This window comes from Gopherus flavomarginatus, chromosome 2 (assembly GCF_025201925.1).
Source record: "Gopherus flavomarginatus isolate rGopFla2 chromosome 2, rGopFla2.mat.asm, whole genome shotgun sequence".
In the NCBI taxonomy this organism is placed as follows: domain Eukaryota; kingdom Metazoa; phylum Chordata; order Testudines; family Testudinidae; genus Gopherus; species Gopherus flavomarginatus.
Window position 1 is genome coordinate 144,655,345 of NC_066618.1, and position 21,089 is coordinate 144,676,433.

General features: G+C 41.2%; 1 protein-coding gene across 4 annotated transcripts in view; it reads right to left on the reverse strand.

Annotated features, from left to right (window-relative positions):
- CDH18 (cadherin 18) overlaps window positions 1–21,089 on the reverse strand; it is a 1,010,793-nt gene that overhangs the window by 314,247 nt on the left and 675,457 nt on the right. The window lies entirely within an intron of this gene.

A 21,089-nucleotide genomic window follows, 5' to 3' on the forward strand; every position in this document is an offset into this window, starting at 1 on the left:
ACTACGTAAAGGGGTTGCACCTCAATACATCAGGAGTGATGTGTAACTTGTTTGTACCTGTTTATAAGAATGCATCCCTGGGGCAGTGTCTTTGTCCAGCTGAGGGGGCAGTGGAAGGTCCCACCACTGACTAAGCTGAGTCCATTGCCAAGAGGCACTTTCTCGTAGTATGCCCTGAGTTGGACTAAGAAATCCACAGGGAACTGCAGTTGTGTCCATACGGCAATAAACCTGGCCGACGTGCCTTCGTACCTGTCATGGTATAATTCCCCACTCTGAACCTTAGCGTCCAAGAGATGGGGTACCAGCATACCTCCAAGCTTGATTACCAGCTTAGGACCTGTAGCACTGCCACCAACCAGGAATTCCAGTGCCTGGTACACTCTGGTCCCCACAAAACCTTGCCCGGGGACCCCCAAGACCCAGACCCTCTGGATCTTAACACAAGGAAAGTAAACCCTTTCCCTCACCATTGCCTCTCCCAGGCTTCCCCTCCCTGGGTTACCCTGGAAGATCACTGTAATTCAGACTCCTTGAATCTTAAAACCAGCGAGCAAAGTTCACCTTCCCCCCTCCTTCTCTCTTCCTCCTCCCAGACTCTTCCTGAGCGAGAAAGCAATCCTGACACAGAGAGAAAATAACCTCTCTCTCTCCCTTCCCTCCTTTCTCCCCACCAATTCCCCGGTGGCTCCAGACCCAGTCCCTTGGGGTCTCACCAAAATACAAAAACAATTTGGTTCTTAAACAAGAAAAACTTTTAATTAAAGAGAGAAAAACAATAAAAATTATCTTTGTAAATTAAAATGGAATAGGTACAGGGTCTTTCAGCTATAGACACTGGGAATACCCTCCCAGCCTAAGTATACAAGTACAAATTAAAATCTTTTCAGCAAAATACCAATTTTAACTCCTTTCAGCCAAATATACATTTGAACTCCTCCCAGCCAAATACACATTTGCAAATAAAGAAAACACATATAAGCCTAACTTGCTTTATCTACCTAGTACTCACTATTCTGAACTTATAAGAGCCTGTATCAGAGAGATTGGAGAGAAACCTGGTTGCACGTCTGGTCCCTCTGAGCCCCCAGAGTGAACAACAACCAAAAACTAACAGCATACACACAAACTTCCCTCCCTCAAGATTTGAAAGTATCCTGTCCCCTGATTGGTTCTCTGGTCAGGTGACAGCCAGGCTTACTGAACTTGTTAACCCTTTACAGTTAAAAGAGACATGAAGTACTTCTGTTCTATTAACTCTTACTTATCTGTTTATGACAGTACCTTACTAGACTCTGTGGTCATTGGGGGTTCTCTTCAGGTCTGCTGTGTCAGCTATCTGTGCAGAGCTGGGGCAGAACACAGAGGGAACACACGCACGCAGCTGAGTGATACCAACAAGGAGACAGCAGAGCACCACACCGGTAGCCTCTGACAACACTTCTGACAACAGGATGAAATTTAATAGTGCAAAGTCATGCACTCAGGGACTGACAACAAGAAATGTTGCTATAAGACTAGGACTTATCAGTAGGAAGCAACAGAGGAGGGGAAGACCTGGGTATACTGGTTGATCACAGGATGAAAATGAGCTGCCAATGTGATGTGACTGTGAAAAAGGCCAATGTTATCCTAGGATGCATCAATTGAGGTATTTCAAGTAGAGACAGGAAAGTGTTTGTACCATTAGAGAAGGCAGTAATGAGACCTCATTTGGAATGCTGTGTGCAGTTCTGGACTCCCATGTTTAAGAAAGATTAATTCAAAACAGGAGCAGGTGAAGAGAAGGGCTTCTAGGATGATGAGAGGAATGCAAAACCTACCTTAGGAAAGGAGACTTGAAGATCTTGGCTTGCTCAGCCTAAGCAAAAGAAGGCTGAGGGAAGATATGACTGCTCTCTATAAATATATCAGAGGGATAAATACCAGAGAAAGAGTGGAGTTATTTAAGTTAAGACCCAATATGGACACAAGAATCAATGGATATAAACTGGCCATCAACAAGCTTAGGCTTGAAATTAAAGGAAGGTTTCTAACAATCAGAGGAGTGAAGTTCTGCAACAACCTTCCAAGAGGATTAGTGGGGGCAAAAAACCTAACTTACTTCAAGATTGTGCTGGATACATTTATGGAGGGGATGATGTGATGATGCTGCATGCAATGGCATGTAGCCAATCTGCAACTGCTAGTAGCAAATATCCCTAATGACCAGTGATGGGATACTAGATGGGGAAGACTCTGAGTTACTATAGAGAATTCTTTCCTAGATGTTGGGCTGGTGGGTCTTGCCCACATGCTCATGCTAACTAATCACTATATTTGGGGCAGAGAAAGAATTTTCCCCCAGTTCAGATTGGCAGAGACTCTTGGGGTTTTTTGCTTTCCTCTCAAGCATGGGGCACGGGTCACTTTTAGGTCTAAAGTTGTGTAAATTGTGCATTCTCTGTAACTTGAAGTCTTTACATCATGATTTGAGGACCTCAGTAAGAGCCAGAGGTTATGGGTCTATTGCATGAGTGGATGGGCGAGGTTCGGTGGCCTGCACAGTAAAAATAGCAATTTGGACATTGTAGCACCAGTGGGGGCTTCGGCTAATCAACCAAATTTGAACCCAGGGGATGCACTCTCTAGTCACTGACAGAGACTCAAAAAAAATCTGACCATTTTGATCCAAAAAATGAAATTTCAGTGAGTGCCATTTCATGAAAACATTCCAAAGGTGTTGGTTTTGTTCTGCATTGGAACAAAGACATAATTTTGAAACCTCTGAAATTGTCAAACAAAACAGAATTGCTATCCCCTCAGGCTAGCTCTAAAAGAGTGTTAACTAGTCTTAGAAATAGACTTTCAGTAACAATGTGTGTTTACAAATTCAAAATTAATTTTGCACAAATATTTTGAAAATGTGCTTGCTCTTTTGTTGAACATGCCAACCAGGAAATCCATTCACTAGAATATTCATGAAAGATTAACACAAGAAAGAACATAAATACTTCTGGGATTTTCTCTGCCGTAAGTTTTAACCTTAAAAGTGTGTTTGTCTATGAACCCATATCAACAGTAAGAGTGGTGTTGGTGTATCCACTTGTTGATCTTTCTTAAAATTTGTCTTTTCATTACAAGGTGTTTCTGTTTTGCAACTGTAGTTTAGGAGCTCTATGGATAGTGGGTTATACTTCAGTACAAAACTCATATGGTACAGAATAACTCTCTCTGCTTTCTCTGTTCTGACACAGAATCATGGGTGGGAATCTATGGGAGTTGGGTCCAGACTGGGGTACACAAAGTGGCTGAAAGGCTACAGGGAAATGTGTGGATCAGGAGGTAGACTGAAAGAGATGCAAGGGAATATGGAGACCAGGGAAAGCAGGGAATAGAGATGACAGAGAGGTAGAATGCAATGCATAGGACACTTGATGGGAAAGGTAGTGAAATATGGGGACCAAGTGAATGTACTGGTAGGTGTGGGACAGGAGACTGTGGAAGAGCATGAAGACTGAATATAAGTGGGGCATCTGCCTGTCCTGTTTATTTGAACTGGGGATAGAGATGGATAGAATGGAGCTCTCCATACTCCATGAAACAAGAGAGGGTAAAGAGAATCCTTTCAAATAGTGAGAAGGGAGTCTGGAGTTTTTGGAGATATATTTAAAGTTGAATATTAAACCTGAGAGTATCACACAAAAACTGGATGTAAGGCAAAAAAAACAAACAAAAAAAACTGCAGCCAAGCAAAAAACAATGTGATTTTTTTAAATCTTATGAGTTTTAAGCCAATCACATGATTTTTTTTGGGGGGGGGTTCTGATTAAATATCTGAATCCCTATGAGACAATAATTCGGCGACGCTGCCTTAAATATATTTAAAAGTATTTTTAATTTATAACACCATTATAATGATGTAGGCAAAGCGGGGTTTGGGGTGGAGACTAATAGCTCATGACCCCCCACATAATAACCTCATGACACCCTGAGGGGTCCCAACCCCCAGTTTGAGAACTCCTGGCTAAAAGGTACATGTGTGCTTAAGTATTTTGCTTGAATGGGGATCTGTTACAGGATGACTTCTGGGGCAACTGAGGCAAACTAGCAAATAATATTAATGGATATTGACATATTCTGATTAATTGTTGTTATGTTAGACCTAGAAATATTTGAGCAGGTATCTAATGCAGGGGTGGCCGAACTGTGACTTGCGAGCCACATGCAGCCATTTTATCATTTTATCTCAAGCCCCGTCTGCCTCACTATTCTCCACCTACCAGACTGGGGAGGGAGGGGGGGAGCTTGTGATCTCTGCCTTGCAGTGAAGTGGTGGGGTAGGAGCTTCTCTCCAATGGGGAGGAGCATCTCAGGTCTTCAGCCCTGCGAGGTGCACCTGCCGGGGCTCGGGGTTTCAGCAGGAGTGGGGCTGAAGCCCTGAGTTCTGGCTCCCAGCAAGTGTGCTCCAGCTCTTGAACTTCTGAAGACAGTCACATATGGCTTGGATGGCCAGTAAGTTTGGCCCTGGTCTAATGTGTGAAAAATAAAAATCAACGGCATAAAGTTACACAGCTATCTCCTTTAAACAAACTAATACGGTAATGTTTTTTTTTTTTTTTCAGAAATCCACTGTGTGTTTGCAAACAACGCTTTTGCAAATTCTACCAAATCTAAAATGCTTTATATGTTAGTCGAAAGTTTTATGTTTTTTTTTAACTTATTAAATTATAGCACATCATTCCCAAATATCATGGTGCTTTAAATAATATAAGGTAAAACAGGAAATACTAAAACAATAATATTAAAAAATGAGAATACACTTGAGAATTCTTCTATTTAAGATGAAAAAAATCTAGTAAGAACAGTTCAAGGGACATTGATACTACTGACTCTAATCTCCTAAGTGACAGATTCTTTGTGCCATTAAGGCCACTATGTGGTATTCTTGCATGGTGACCCAGTTTAATGCCTACTTTTCTTAAGGAGCTCCTATGCCACACTACTTCCTAATAGGATACTTCCTAATAGGATATTGATATAATAGGCATCACAGAAACCTGGTGGAGTGAGGACAATCAATGGGACACAATCATTCCAGGCAACAAAATATAAATATATTGGAAGGCCACAACAGGTCATGCGGGGGTGGGGGGTGAAGAGGTTGGCACTATATTTGAGAAAAATGTAGAATCAAATGAAGTAAATGTCTTAAATGAATCCACATGTTCCATAGAATCTCTATGGATAGTAATTCCATGCTCTAATAAGAATATAACAGTAGGGATCTATTTTCGACCACCTGACCAGGACAATGATAGTGTCGATGAAATGCTAAGGGAGATTAGAGAGGCTATCAAAATAAAGAACTCAATAATAGTTGGGGATTTCAATCATCCCCATATTGACTGGGTACATGTCACCTCAGGATGAAATGAAAAGACAAAATGTCTTGGAGCAGCTGGTGCAGGAACCCACAAAAGGAGAGGCAATTCTTGATTTAGTCCTGAGTGGAGCACCAGATATGGTCCAAGAGGTAACTTGGAAACAGTGACCATAGTACAATAACATTTAACATTCCTGCGATGAGAAGAACACCTCAAAAGCCCAACAATGTGGCATTTAATTTCAGAAAGGGGAACTATGCAAAAATGAGGAGGTTAGTTAAACTGAAATTAAAAGGTACGGTGACTAGAGTGAAATCCCTGCAAGCTGCATGGACAGTTTTTGAAGACACCATTATAGAGGCTCAACTTAAATGTATACCTCAAATTAAAAAACACAGTAAAAGAACTAAAAAAGAGCCATCGTGGCTTAACAACCATGTAAAAGAAGCAGTGAGAGATAAAAAGGCATCTTTTAAAAAGTGGAAGTCAAATCTTAGTGAGGCAAATAGAAAGGAGCATAAACACTGCCAAATAAAGTGCAAGAATGTAATAAGAAAAGCCAAAGAGGAGTTTGAAGAAAGACTAGCCAAAAACTCCAAAGGTAATAACAAAATATTTTTTAAGTACATCAGAAGCAAGAAGCCTGCTAAACAACCAGTGAGGCCCCTGGACGATGGAGATAAAAAAGGAGCACTTAAAGATGGTAAAGTCATTGTGGAGAAATTAAATGAATTATATGCTTCAGTCTTCACAGCTGAGGGTGTTAGAGAGATTCCCAAACCTGAGCCATCCATTGAAGTTGACAAATCTGAGGAACTGTCACAGATTGAAGTGTCACTAGAGTTGATTTTGGAATAAATTGATAAACTTAACAGTAACAAGTCACCAGGACCAGATGGCATTCACCCAAAAGTTTTGAAAGAACTCAAATGTAAAATTGTGGAACTATTAACTATACAATAAGATGGGAGCTAATTTAGCTACAACTAATCAGGAAAGACATCTTGACGTCATCATGGATAGTTCTCTGAAGACCTCCACACAGTGTGCAGTGGTAGTCAAAAAAGCAAACAGGATGTTAGGAATCATTCAAAAAGGGACAGAGAATAAGACTGAGAATATTTTATTGCCCTTGTATAAATCCATGGTACGCCCACATCTTGAATACTGCATACAGATGTGGTCTCCTCATCTCAAAAAAGATATACTGGCATTAGAAAAGGTTCAGAGAAGGGCAACTAAAATGATTAAGGTTTGGAATGGGTCCCATATGAGAAGAGATTAAAGAGGCTTAGACTTTTCAGCTCGGAAAAGAGGAAATTAAGGGGGGATATGATAGATATAAAATCATGAGTGATGTGGAGAAAGTGAATAAGGAAAAGTTATTTACTTGTTCCCATAATATAAGAACTAGGGTCCACCAAATGAAATTAATGGACAGCAGGTTTAAAACAAATAAAAGGAAGTTCTGCTTCACACAGTGCAGCCAATCTGTGAAACTCCTTGCCTGACGAGGTTGTGAAGGCTAGGACAAAAACAGGGTTTAAAAGAGAACTTGATAAATTCATGGAGGTTAAGTCCATTAATGGCTATTAGCCAGGATGGGTAAGGAATGGTGTCCTGTTTGTCAGAGGGTGGAGATGGATGGCAGGAGAGAGATCACTTGATCATTACCTATTAGGTTCACTCTCTCTGGACACCTGGCATTGGTCACTGTCGGTAGACAGGATACCTGGCTGGATGGACCTTTGGTCTGACCCAGAATGGCCATTGCAATTAATTCTTAGCTATCATAAACAGCTCCATGTGGTTGGCCTGCACAAAAAAGTAATCCTAAGAATGCTCTAATTTTCCCCAGGAATACGCTGAAAGGCAAATTCACCTAGGACAAGAGGAATGCAAAGGGGATTTAAACCATGGTAGCCCTCTGTCCTCTCCTGACTTACACAGCTTGACCACAGTTCAGGCTTGTGGCTGTAACTCTGCAGCCACAAATCTTAACTGGATGAAAATACCACCTCCTCCATTCTTCTCTAAATAAGGTTAGAAGTTCCCTTCTCTGTGTTCTATTCAGTATTATTGAAAACTGTTCAAGCTGCAACTGACAAGCTCACAGGGGGGGAATGACATACATGAAAATTAACTGCTCACCAAGAAACTTCCATAGCTTCCACAGCTGCAATAAAATGCTTGTGAGCAAAAACTCTGAAATAGTCATTTCACATTGTTCTGACTGATAATTGCTTTTATAGTTAGAGATTATCCTTAAATGTTTATAAAGGTGTCAGTAAATCTTGGATCGCCCTATTGCTACTTTAAATCAGTAGAATATATGTACCTATGGTATGATCATGGACATCTACCAAAAGAAGGAGCAAAACATTATAATGCTGGGTTAAACCCTTGCATTTCTCATCTCTAACCCAGAGGGCAAAGCTTGGCCATTATATTCACCCCCATTCTATTCACTGGCTTGCCTTTATCATATTTAGTTGCTTCTATTATATTCAGCTACAACACAAGAACCTTACAGGTCTGTATCCTGTAAAATATTAGCTGGAGCATAGATTAGCATAAGTGTGGTTAAATAGGCTGTAACCCTTGGCAAAGATCAACAGTTACCTTTAGATTTTGGGATCTACGAAGAGCTTGCTCAACTGTAAGAGTTAGAATGTTCCAGTAAGTGCTACTGCAAGGAACATGGAAGTAAGAGCCGCAAATCTCTTTAGAAAGGGGTGACAGTATGATCTTGCACTGAAATGGTAGTTACATATAACAATATGTTAACCTATAGAATAAGTAAACCTCAGTTTTATATTGGTAAAAAGGCTAAATATGGGCATGGAAGACTGAACACTGACCTTAGGTACTTCCAAAAAGTTGTGATTTAAATGTGACATGCAATCAATCAATCAAATCTTTTATAATGTAGGAAAATGGCCTGCAAGTCTGTTCTTAAAAACAGATAAAAATAATAATATATTTAATTTCTCCTAGTTTTTTAAACTTAAAAATTCATGCGTTGTCCACCATGTTTTGTTTTGTTTTTCTGGATGACTAGAGAAGTAACAGGTTTGGGGACTATAGATAACCTGGATAGAAAACCTGATTGATTGAGAAAGGAAGTGATTTTTATTCAGACTGTTTTAAGAAGTATATGTGTAAAACAATTGGAAGAGAGATTTGTTCTTAAAGTTTCACTACAACAACTCCTTCAATTAAGGGTTGAGATAACTCACAAGCTACCTTTCTGAGTCCTTCAAGGGAGACCTCTAGAAAAGCAGCAAAGATAACATTTACAATTCCTGATACTTCGTATTCTTGAAGAACAATAATAGTAAAAATTTCTCATCTTTAGTACATTATAAAGAAGCACAAAAAAGCACAAACCTTTTCAGGTCATTTTTAGGTAATTTTTCTATTTTATTGTGTTTTTCTGCTTCTCTAGTGTCTGAGGCCTGCTTAGGAGCTTGTTCTTGCCACTCTTACTCATGATGAACAGGCACCGATTCTGAAGGTGATTGTAGCCTTGACATTAATCTCATTGGGCACGGGATTCTTATTTTGTGGATGGTCTCATTGATTTCAGTGTGGCTACTCATCGAGTAAGGATCTACTAAAGATAAGTAGACTGAATCAGCCTGCAGTATAAGAAAAAAGTCTTCCCATTATCATAGTACTGATATAAAATCTGCTGTAAATAGTCAGGCTTTTGCACACTACATCTAGTTCTTGCATAGTCCTAGTACATGCTACTTGCTACATTTTCTTCCTATTTTTTTTATATGTTAGTGCTCAACAAATCAACTATTTGATTGTTTGGCTATAAGGAAAGAGGGACTCATTACACAAATTGTACTAGTCGTGGAATGTAATTGTAAGCAGAATCAGGATGAGCTCTACCTTCACATCTGGTGGTGAATTATGGCGAGTGTGGGAAAGAACTTCAGGGGCTGATCTTGTTTGCACATCCACCACACCTAGCATGAGCCCACGGCAGCCCAAAATGGTCACCTTGACAGCTGTGGGATCCCCAATTTCTCTGTTATGGGCTAGGAGGAATAAAGTGTTGTTACCCTGATCAAGTGAATGAAGGACTATGAAACTGTTTTATGACAGAGGGTCTCATCATCACCTGAGTAGCACTCGCTAGACAAGGGACATGGATTCCAAAATCAAGTGAAGAGAGAGGTTGGGGCTAGGTATATGTACCTGAGGGTATGGGCCCCTTTTGAGGGCATGGAGCACCACTTGAACCTTCTCCTCACTTCACTGTTGAATAGCAGAGCTAATTTTGATTCCATTAGGAGTCTAGCTAGAGGTTGCTGAGCTGAATTCACTTTGGGCCAATGGTGCATCAACATTGGGGCTCCCCTACTAAAAGCTGAAATCACTAAAAGAGCTAAAATTACTGACCTGAGATCACTGAGTGCTGTATTAACTAGTGGGGGAGCCTGAAGATATATTGCTAAGTGGCTGGCAGAACAGAGCAGTTTGCAGGACGGTTGGAGTGGCCCACAGAACAAGGATCGGAGAGGACCAGAGCAGAACAGTGTGGGACGGTTGGAGCAGCCCACAGAACAGTGAGTGGAGCAGAGCGGAGCAGTTTGCGGGGACGACTGAAGCAGCTCACAGGACGGCTGGAGGAGTGGAGTGGCTGGTGGAGCAGAGCCGTTCATGGTGAAGGCTACAGAAGAACTCCACAGAGAGATGGCGCAGTTGGCCTCGGACCACGTAAGGTGCCCCTTAACACCCCGTGTGCCCTCCCCATTTCCACCCAGGCTGCAGGGGGTAAAACTTTGCAGATAAACTTTTGAACTCTGGGGTGGCACTGACCAGGGACAGAGACTTTTGGGTTGTTGGACTTTGAGGTGATTGGATTTAAGACCCTGAGGGGAAAAGAACACTGCCAAAACTTACTTGGAGGTGGGTCTTTTGCTCATGGTTTGTGTTATGAATCCTGTTTGTGGTGTTTCCCCAACATGATGCCGCATTGTTTCCCTCCTTTATTAAAAAGGATTTTGCTACACTCAACTCCGTGCTTGCAAGAGGGGAAGCATTACCTCATAGAGGTGCCCGGAGGGGGCAGAGTATGTAATTGTCCCAGGTTACTGGGTGGGGGCTTGAGCCTGTTTTGCACTGCGTTATTGAAATGGAACTCTTGGATACTGAACCCAGCCCTTGTTGCTGCCAACTCAGAGGGGCAGAAGGGTTACATAATGGAACTCTCTCATGACTTGGAATTTCAAAACATTCATAGGTTATTGGGGAGAAATTAAAACCCAGTAGAAGAGACTGCTTTCACCCTTCTGAAATTGAAACATAGAATTCAGCCATGTCTCAGATTTCCTGGAGCATGTTCTCCATGCACTCATAACGCAGTTCCATGACAAGAAATGGCTATATAAATGAGACTGACAAGTGCATTTTGACTTGACAGAACAAAGAAACAAAAGCTGGAACACAGTGAACTTCATTGTTTCCCAAAAGACTTTGGGTCAAATACATACCTGGTGTAACTTCATTGAAGTCAATGTGGAATTCCACAGGGAGGAATTTGTCCTTTTATGTCAGAACAACAACATTCAATCTACTATATCAGTAGAATATTGTTTTTGTCAAAAGACTTTATTTAGTTTGTTAGCCTCATACTGTAAACCGTCAGATTGCTGCAGTGAGACTATCATTTCAATTAAATGTTTAAATCAATTTTATCAGGGTGAACTCATCTTCCTTGAGATTCTTTTATACTGCTGAGTCTTGTCCTGACTTTTCTTTCTCTGACTTTCTCCTTGTTGTTACTTCTTGCCCTTTCACACCATATCCATACAGGCCAGTATCTGTAGCACAATAACTTTTAAAACATTTTTTGCACTAAGTTGAAACATTGATCAAGTCAAGACTTTTAAGTGCTTAGGGCTACTCATTTCTTAAACTAGTCACTTTCAATTTAAGGAAGGCCAGATCCAGGCCCTTGTTACATGCTTTCTGAAAGTAAGAAATATCTCATTAGGAGGATAAAATGAAGGCTACCACCTTTGTGTGGAACACTAGAGAGATGGTTGAAAATACTATTACTACATAATAAATAAATCTTGAAAATATCATATATTCTTAGGGGGAAGTAAAACATGTATGGGAGATTATAATCTTAAACAAAACTCATGAAGAAACCAGACACATTACATGAAATACTGGAATTGCAATATATCACACAATCTTTTGAAAGCAGCCACTGGCTTTTAACATGATATACCTCCCCAGGCTGGAGGTCCAAAGCCAAAGCCGAAGGGCCTCAGCCCCAGGTAAGGGGCTTGTAACCTAACCCTGCCGCGCATGGCTGAAGTCCCTAGGCTTGGGTTTTGGCCCCAGGCACCAGCAAGTCTAAGCCAGCTCTGGTGACGCTATTAAAATGGTGACACTATTAAAAAGGGTACATGCACAGTTTTTAATTACAATAAAAAGTTGTTGGAAAATAAAAAATAAAGCTGTAGATGTGTTGCCTGAACCTTTTTGAGGTTAATAATGTTGGATTAATGGCGAATTGATCTGACAGTGATGATATTCTCCACCCAGAATCAGGCTACATAGAATACACACTATGGAGCTCAATATTTCGTGGGGAGTCTCAGCGTGGATGACAAGGACACTTGCACTGAGAGCAAAATAAAGCCTTAGATACCTTTATGAAAATAATGGATGAAGCTAGAAAAGATCCAAGCCACATAACCCCAATCCTGTATTATCATTATCTTGTTATCATTCTATGCATAAGCTCTTAGTATTGCGTACTCATACCCTTAGTTGAGGACTTGGTGGTAAGAGACAAAAGGACCAGCCCTGACTCTGGCATGCCACATTTGATTTAAGCTCTATATTTTCAGTTTCTCTCCTTACTAACATTAAGACAAGAAAGTTGTATTTTTCTTGATTTTATCAGGAAAATACGAAATCATTATTGCTATGTGTTAGAACTAATCTCTTTCAGCATCATGTCATCACATTGTCTTTTTCAGGAAGTATGAATGACAAGTATAATCTAAAGAGACAAGGTGGGTGAGGTAATATATTTTATTGAACCAACTGGTGGTGAGAGACAAGCTTTCAATCTACACAGAGCCCTTCTTTAGGTCTGTTTAAGCTTGGACTGAAGTTGGTCCAATGAAAGATATTTCCTCAATCACCTTGTCTCTTTAATACAGGGGTCGGCAACCTTTCAGAAGTGGTGTGCCGAGTCTTCATTTATTCACTCTAATTCAAGGTTTCACGTGCCAGTAATACATTTTAAAGTTTTTTAGAAGGTCTCTTTCTATAAGTCTATAATATATAACTAAACTATTGTTGTATGTAAAGTAAATAAAGTTTTTAAAATGTTTAAGAAGCTTCATTTAAAATTAAATTAAAATGCAGAGCCCCTTGGACACAGGCCAGGACCCAGGCAGTGTGAGTGTCACTGAAAATCAGTTTGTGTGGTGCCTTTGGCACGGGTGCCATCGGTTACCTACCCCTGCTCTAATATATTGGGACCAACCTGGCTACAGCACTGCATACAGGTTTAATATACTGTATCTTCAGTCTTCAGGGAATAAAACTTCCAAGGAATTATCTTGAAAATCCCACATGATAATGGGGAATCTCTTTCTCTATATGACTAATTTGCAGTGCAATATTTTACCATGGCAGTGGAAATGCTAAAATTTTCTTAAAAATCTGATCCTCCTCTCATACTATCTATCACTTGAACTCCCTTTAACCGAGAGTCATATCATTCAATTTGGTATGCTTTGCTATACTGTCATCATAAATAGTGTGTCAAAGTGTTTTACAGTGAAAAGTAATAAGAAAAATAAAAAAAGGCTAAAATACTCCCAGACTCATTCCACCGTTATGGGAAGATTTTTGCAGCTGCTTATGAGGGGTGTACCCTTAAAAACTCTCAGAACCTACGGATCACCATCAGAGATATCAGATTCCAACTTCATGGATCCCATGCCTATGTCACTATGCTATTTTCCTTAGCAGTATAACTCACTCAAGAGTCAGATTGTTATTGCCACCCCACCATCACAGTGCATCTTACTTGTGTCTCCAAGGTGAGGAATGTTGAGGATGTGAGCTATGATTCTGTTTCCTGTGCAGTGCACTTTAAACATACCAGGAGTATAAGTACCTGTCTGTCAGAGGCAGGGATGTCTGAGGATCTTATGGACTGCAAGATGAGCTCTGATTTTCCATCACTCTCATCAACTTTTCTATTTGCTGTTTTCCTTAGTCTAACATAAAAAGCCACTGAAAGTACATGTTTTTGTTTTTTTTTCTTTTATGTGTGGAAAATACACCCAGTGTGAATTATTGCAAGTGAAGAGATGATGCAGCAAGCAGTGCCAACTTCTTTGTGGCTCTTCTCTCGGGACTTTCCCATTTTATGAGAGTAGTGCCCAACTCCTTCCCAGGACATTCTGCACACGTGAGCCCTGCTTCGTCCAGGGCTCAAGACTCAATGGAGAATGTAGAGTTTTGCCTTATCATGTAAAGTGCCCACTCAGAGGTAAGAGTCCTCATGAGCCTTTGACTTATTGAACGCTCATGAAGGATGGAGCATTTTGTCACTATCAGGAAAATAGCTCCACATGATGGAATTTCTTTATTGCATGTATATATGCTGGACATCTCACAAGGTTAGATATTAGATTAGATATTCTGGTTCTCCTGGAAGTTTTCAGGAAAACTTCCCCAGAACAACCATAATTTTCCTTTTTAACGGAGTGACTGATTCTATATGTACCAGAAATATGTACTCCACAATTGCACATATGACACCCAAGTACCACATTAGCGAGGCAATGTTAATAATAATCTTAATATCAGAGAGAGTCATGTACAATAGGACCACTTCTCATTCTTACCATAATCCCATTTGGTGAAGTGCTGTATTTTGTCATGTTCCATGTTCCTATAAAAACCTTAAAAGTGTTACTAATATAGATATATTTCATACAATTTTCCAGTCTCCTAGCAACATGCTTCTAGGAGAACGGAAATATTACACTTTAAGAATGGTTATGTAACATGTTAAAATTCAGGATCAGCAACACAGGAGCCAGCAGAGCTGCAACTAGGGGAGTTTGAGTGGGAGTTTTGTTAGAGAAGGATAGAGGAGGCAAACCCCTATTCCTTAGGGGCAGTAAGTAAGTTTGTATGTGTGTGTTTTCAGTTTGCAAATCTGGAAGGGAGCAATTTGCTGAGAGAGAATCAGAAACTTTGATTGCACAGCCCTGATTAGGGGTCCTATAAAGGCAGCCAAGTAGTCAGTCAGCAGCACAAGAGCCAGCAAACAGGGCTGAAAACAGGGGAATTTGAGTGAGTGTTTGTAAGGGGGAGTATCCAGAAAGAGCTCTGTTCGTATGAAGTGCTGCCTTATAGAGCTGATGGAAGAAAAGATCCAAAGTTTGGAGGTGCAGGTGGAAACTATGTTGAGTTTCAAAGGGGATTTGGACATGATGGAGGGAAAGCAAGAGGAGTCTAAAGGGAAATGTCAAGACTCACAGATGGACTGGAGAACAGCGAAGATAGACTGCTGGGTGAGGAAAGAGGGCAGTGGAAGCAAGTGACTATGAGAACCAGGGACAGGAAAAGACCAGCCAGTGAAGGAGGTTTGCTGAGTTGGAAAATGAAGAAGGGGCACAGCAGGCAGTAACAGAAGGTGGGATGGCAAGGAAGAAGCTAAGAGCTGCTATTCCTACAAGAAGAGGGGAAGAGTCAATGGAGAGAGTTCAGAGTTCTGGGAGGATGCAGGATGACTTGCAGCCAGAAAGAACCAACCCCCCAGGAAGAGGAAGGTCTACATGATTGGTGACTTCCTACTAAGAGGAATAGACAGACCTGTCACCAGAGCTGATCTGGAGAACAGAAGAGTTTGCTGTCTGCTGTCTGTTGAGAGCTAAGATATGGAACATGGACCTGAAGATGTAAGGCTGAAGAGGATCCTAATGGGAGCACAAAAGAGTCCACTGATTTTCCTTCACCTGGGAAAAGATGATACTGATAGATTCTTGCTGGAACACATCAAGAAAGACTGTGCCAGGCTAGGAGAGAAACATAAAGAAATGGAGGCTCAGGTGATCTTCAGTAGGATTCTACCTGTTCCTAGAGGAGGAGAATGAAGACGCCACAAGATTTTGATGATTCACAGTTGGCTCAGACAGTGGTGCTATGAGGAGGGTTTGGGGATGTTAGACCACTGGGAGGCATTCATGGACAGAGGTCTGTTCTCATGGGTGGATTCCACCCTTGTAGGGAGGGAGATAGAAGTAGGCAAAACTGATTAAAAGAGCTTTAAGCTAGGAACTCAGGGGTGATGGTTGGGAGGTGCTTACATAATCTTCATGCCTGCTTCTAATATTGACCAGGAAGAAAATCAAAATGAAATACAGCAATTGAGAAAGGAAGAGCAATGGGTGGGAGAATGGAGTTTAAGAGGGAAAGATACTAATGAAGCTAACAGTCAGGTAGGCAATACTGGCAGTAGAATGACTGTACCTAATTGGGTGAGGAATCTGGGGGAATCCAAACAGAAACAACTATGTTGTTTGTACACCAATGCAAGTAGCCTGGGTAACAAAATGGAGGGACTAGAACTTACTGGTGTAGGAAGTGAAACTAGATATTATAGGGATAACAGAAACATGATGGAACAGTAGTCATGACTGGAGTACAGATATTGAAGGGTATATGCTGTTTAGGAAAGACAAAAATGAAGGAAAAGATGGTGGAGTAGCATGGCATATTAATGATGAGGTAGACTGCAAAGAAATTGGAAGTGATGGAATGGATAAAACTGTCTGTTTTGGTCAAAGTCGCTCTGGGGACAAAAGCTATCAGAAGTTCCGCCAAGTGAGCTGGGTGTGCTACAGGCCCCCAATATCTGATTTAGATATGGATAGAGACCTCTAAAGTTTTAAATTAAATAAATACTACTGGCAATTGTGGGATTATGAGTGACTTTAATTTCTCAGATCAGATTGGAAGACAAGTGCTACTAATAATAGTATGGCCCAGATTTTCCTGGATGTGATGGCTGATGGATCTCTTCAACAAATAGTTCCTGAATGAACAAGAGGTGATGCCATTTTAGATTTGGTATTGGTGAACAGTGAGGACATCACAGAAAAAACAGGTTGCAGGAAACAACCTTGGGCCGAATGATCATGAGCTACTTCAGTTTAAACCAAATGGAAGGATAAAGAAAAATAGATTTGCAACTAGGGTCTTTGATCTCAAAAAGGAAACTTTAAACAATTAATGGGATTAGTTAGGGAAGTGGACTGGACTGAAGAACTAAAGGATCTGAACGTGGAAGAGGCTTGAAATTATTTTAAATCAAAGTTGCAGAAACTATCTGAAGCCTGCATCCCAAGCTGGGTGGTGGGGGGGGGGGAGGGAGGGAATTGTAGGGAAGAGTTGCAAATCATGCTGGATGAGCAAGCTTCTCAAATAAGTGATTAAGAGGAAGTGGAAAGCCTACAAGGAATGGAAGGATCAGCAAGGAAAGCTATCTCTTGGAGATCAGAAAGTGTAGGGGGGAAAAATGAGAACAGCCAAAGCTAAGCAGAGTTGGGCCTTGCAAAGGAGATTATAACAAATAGTAAAAGGTACTATAGTCATATACTGTATACTCATTCATAAGCCAAATTTTTTTAGTAAACAAGGGAAGCACCAGAGAAGGGGGTTGGCTTGTGAACAAGTATAGAGAAGGAGAGGTGGGACACAGCTCCTCCCCTCAACAGAGGGAGCACAGCCAGCAGAGTCAGAAGGGAATAGGCAGGGCCAGAATCTCTCCACTTCTGGCCACACTGCTCTCCCTCTAGCCTCTGAACTAGCTGCAGCTCTGGGGCTGGCAGGCTGCAGCTGTGCCGTTCGGTCCCACCCCCCAGAGCAGGCTGTGGCTGCGCTGCCCAGCCTGCCGGAGCAGCTCCAGCCAGGTCAGAGACATCCTCCCATGGCCCTCCCCAGATAAGGTGGGAAGGGATGAGATGGGGAAAGTGTGAGGGTCCCAGACTAGGGGTGGGGTCATGTGGGGGGTGGTCACAGGGGTTACTCCACTGACTCCCAGCTTCTTCCCCTCAGAAAATTTCCCCAACCAGTTGCTCTCCCGGCCTGTCACAGTAAGCAGCTGGCGAGCCGGGACACTTTGTTTACTTAGGTTTACCTCCGTGCCTGCAGACGCTCGAGGTAAACAAACCATCTTGACCCAAGAGGTGGCTTATCCTGATGGCCCGGGAGCCAAAGTTTGCTGACCCCTGAATTATAGGGTTGGCTTATGAATGGGTTATAAACAATTTTCCAAAACAAGTGACTCTGATCCCTCTCAAAAAAATTAGCTCTCAAGCCCCAGAGGAGGGAGAAAAAAAATTAAAAAATTAATAACCTAATAAATATCAACATTTAAGTCGGAATGATGCCAGTAGGCGTCAAAGAAGGGAAATGTCAGGGAAAACCGAACCCTCCTCTCCTCAGGCCTGAGGCCTAATAAGCAAAAGCTATTAAATATAATATAAAAGCTTCAGGCTGTCTGTGTTTATCTGCACAATAGGGCATGCAGGGGCAGAGAGCTGCGGTCAGGGCCTGAAAAAAAAGAGGAATTGGGAACTGGAACAGAAGCCTCCAGTCATGTCAAATTGCGATAGGTATTATTGTATAGCCGAAACTGCAAGAGTTGGGTCTTAGAATGGTCAAACCATAAGTCAGACAATAACAGCAAAAACCATAAATGGGAAAAGGAATTGATCAGCTTGTTTTTAATTAATAATATATTCCAAATAAGGCAATGATAGTATGTACTGAACACACTATGTTTTGCGGTTTTAACCTTTATAAGCTTGGTAAAATTTGTAAAGGGCAGAGCAATTGTCTCTTACGTGGGGCTATGCTGTCTCTCCCTGCATACATGCTTATATAAAATAAAGGAGCCTCAAGCTGTCTGATCTAAAATCAACTGTGTGGTCGATTTTCCACAACAGTGAGAAGGAGCCATGAGTTGGTTGCTAGGACTCCGTTAGGACAAGGCCTTGAGGTAAGGGTGAAGATGCTGTGGAGCTGCAGTAAAGTGGTCCAGGGAATTAGAGAAGCCGTGTAACATTGTTAAAGGGACACAGCAGACAGCGGCACTCTACAGGGTCCGTGGGCTGGAATCCAGAGTAGTGGGTGAGCCCAGATCCACTTTCCCATCTCCAGTAGTCACTGGGGGGAAGTGGCTTGGATATTGAGGCACCCCAGATAGTGCAAAATCATGCACTTAGGGAATAACAACAAGATTTTTTGCTATAAAATGGGGATTTATCCATAGGAAGCGACAGAGGAGAAAGACCTGGGAGTATTAGTTAATCACAGGGTGACTATGAGCCATCAATGTGATGCGGCTGTGAAAAAGGCTTATGCAATCCTAGGATGCATCAGGCAAAGTATTTCCAGTAGAGATAGGGAAGTGTTAGTACCTTTATAGGGGGTACTGGTGAGACCGCATCTGGAATGCTGTGTGCAGTTCTCGTCTCTCATGTTTAAGAAAGATGAATTCAGAGTGGAAGAGGTGCAAAGAGGGACTACTAGGATGATTAGAGGAATGGAAAACCTACCTTAGGAAAGGAGAGCTTAGCTTGTTTAGCCTAAGCAAAAGAAGGCTGAGGGAAGATATTATTGCTCTATAAATATGCCAGAGGGATAAATACAAAGCAGGGAGAGGAGTTATTTAAGTTAATTGCCAATATGGACATATGAACCAATGGATATAAACTGGCCATCAACAAGCTTAGGCTTGAAATTAAAGGAAGGTTTCTAACCAGAGGAATGGAAAGCCTTCCAAGAGGATTAGTGGGAGCAAACAACTAACTCGCTTCACGATTGTGCTTGATGAGTTTATGGAGTGGGTGGCATGATGGTGCTACGTGCAACGGCATGTAGCCAATCTGCAACTGCTAGTAGCAGATATCCCCAACAGCTGGTGATGTGACAGTAGATGGGGAGGGCTCTGACTTACTAAAGACAATTTTTTTCCCAGGTGCTTGGCAGGTGTGTCTTGCTTAGTATCTAACTGATTGCCATATTTGGGATTGTGAAAGAATTTCCCCTCAGGTCAGATTGGCAGAGACCCTTTTTCGCCTTTCTCTGCAGCATGGGGCATGTGTCAACTGCAGGTTTAAACTAGTGTAAAGGTTGGATTCTCGGTAACCTGAGGTTTTTAAATCATGAGTTGAGGACTTCAATAACTCACCAAGTTATTATTGGTCTATTCTAGGAATGGGTGGGTGAGGTTCTGTGGCCTGCAATTGTGCAGGAGGTCAGATTAGATGATTATGTGTAAACTAAAGCCTGTGTGTCTGAGCACATGCTGTACAATACACAGTCAATACAAAAAAATAATCCATCCTCATAATAAGGATGAGCTACCTCACCATTTTGATTATAGACCTATTCTTTTCCTTAGTATACATTACAGTGACAATGACTGCAACAATAAACAGCATTTTACATAATGATTCTCATCTTGTGATGTTATTCCTAAACTGGGCATGAAAAATGTGAAAGGGCATGTATCTAACCCTAACACCAATGAGGCAGAATAGATGACTGGATTAATAATTTACAGCATTGGCAGGTCAGTGACATTGAACAGATGCCTAGAATTACAGAAACACACGCACTCATGCTGCAGACACACGCACCCATGCACTCCTTCATAAATCTAGGGTCCTGGTAGGAAAATCTCTTGTAAAATTAAAGGCACATCAAATGAAACCTAGATAATGTAGATGAAATTACCATAGATATTACAGCAGTTCAGAAACCTATTTCTCAAAATGAAGAGACACTACAACACAGCAACCATGATTTAAATTCTGTTGATTACCACTGTAGTATTATTTTGGTCTTTACTGGCCAGATTTCCCTTTTTGAATAAAAATAATAATAAATAAAGTTAACCTAAGTTAACCTAAATTAACCTAAGTTAATAATGGTCAATCTCTTAACTAAATTAGAATATCAGAACTACTGCCAAATGTAAAATGGAATATTGATACCTCCCATTTTAAGGAAGTTGCTGCAAAGATAAATTCAGTAACTTCTGTGAGACACTAAGATACTAAAATGGTTAGCATCAAAGAGAACCCTATGAAGAAAGAAGGAAAAATATTATCCTTATTCGGTGCAGAGTTTGAACTGAGTGCAGCAAATGAGGCACGGGGACACACATTGAATGAGGAAGATGAAAAAAAAAATACTGAATAGCTGCCTTATTTCCTGAACACCATCCATCCTGAGCAATGAATGAGGTGGGTGTCCTAAGGAAAAACTAAAATGGTTTAATGAAAGGCTGTATCACAATGTGTAGAAGAGAACAGTGTTTAGACAGCCTGTAACTTGGAGGCTTTCAGAAGTCAAGTAATGACACTTTGAAGCCTTCATGTTCTTGTAATGACTTTTTTTTTTTTTAGCATGGATTATCTCATACAGACAACACTACATGCTGGGAACCAGTTTTTGACTGGCACCTTCACAGGAGCATAAGGGTGGTGGGAAAGTATAAGGAGCTTTCCCCTGAACTCACTGCATAAAAGCCAAATATAAATGTAGTCTTTGCACTCTCCTTGGGCTCCTACCACTCTAATGTTGCACCCTAAATGGACGTGGTAGATATGGTGCCATTACCCCCAGATACATACACGGCCA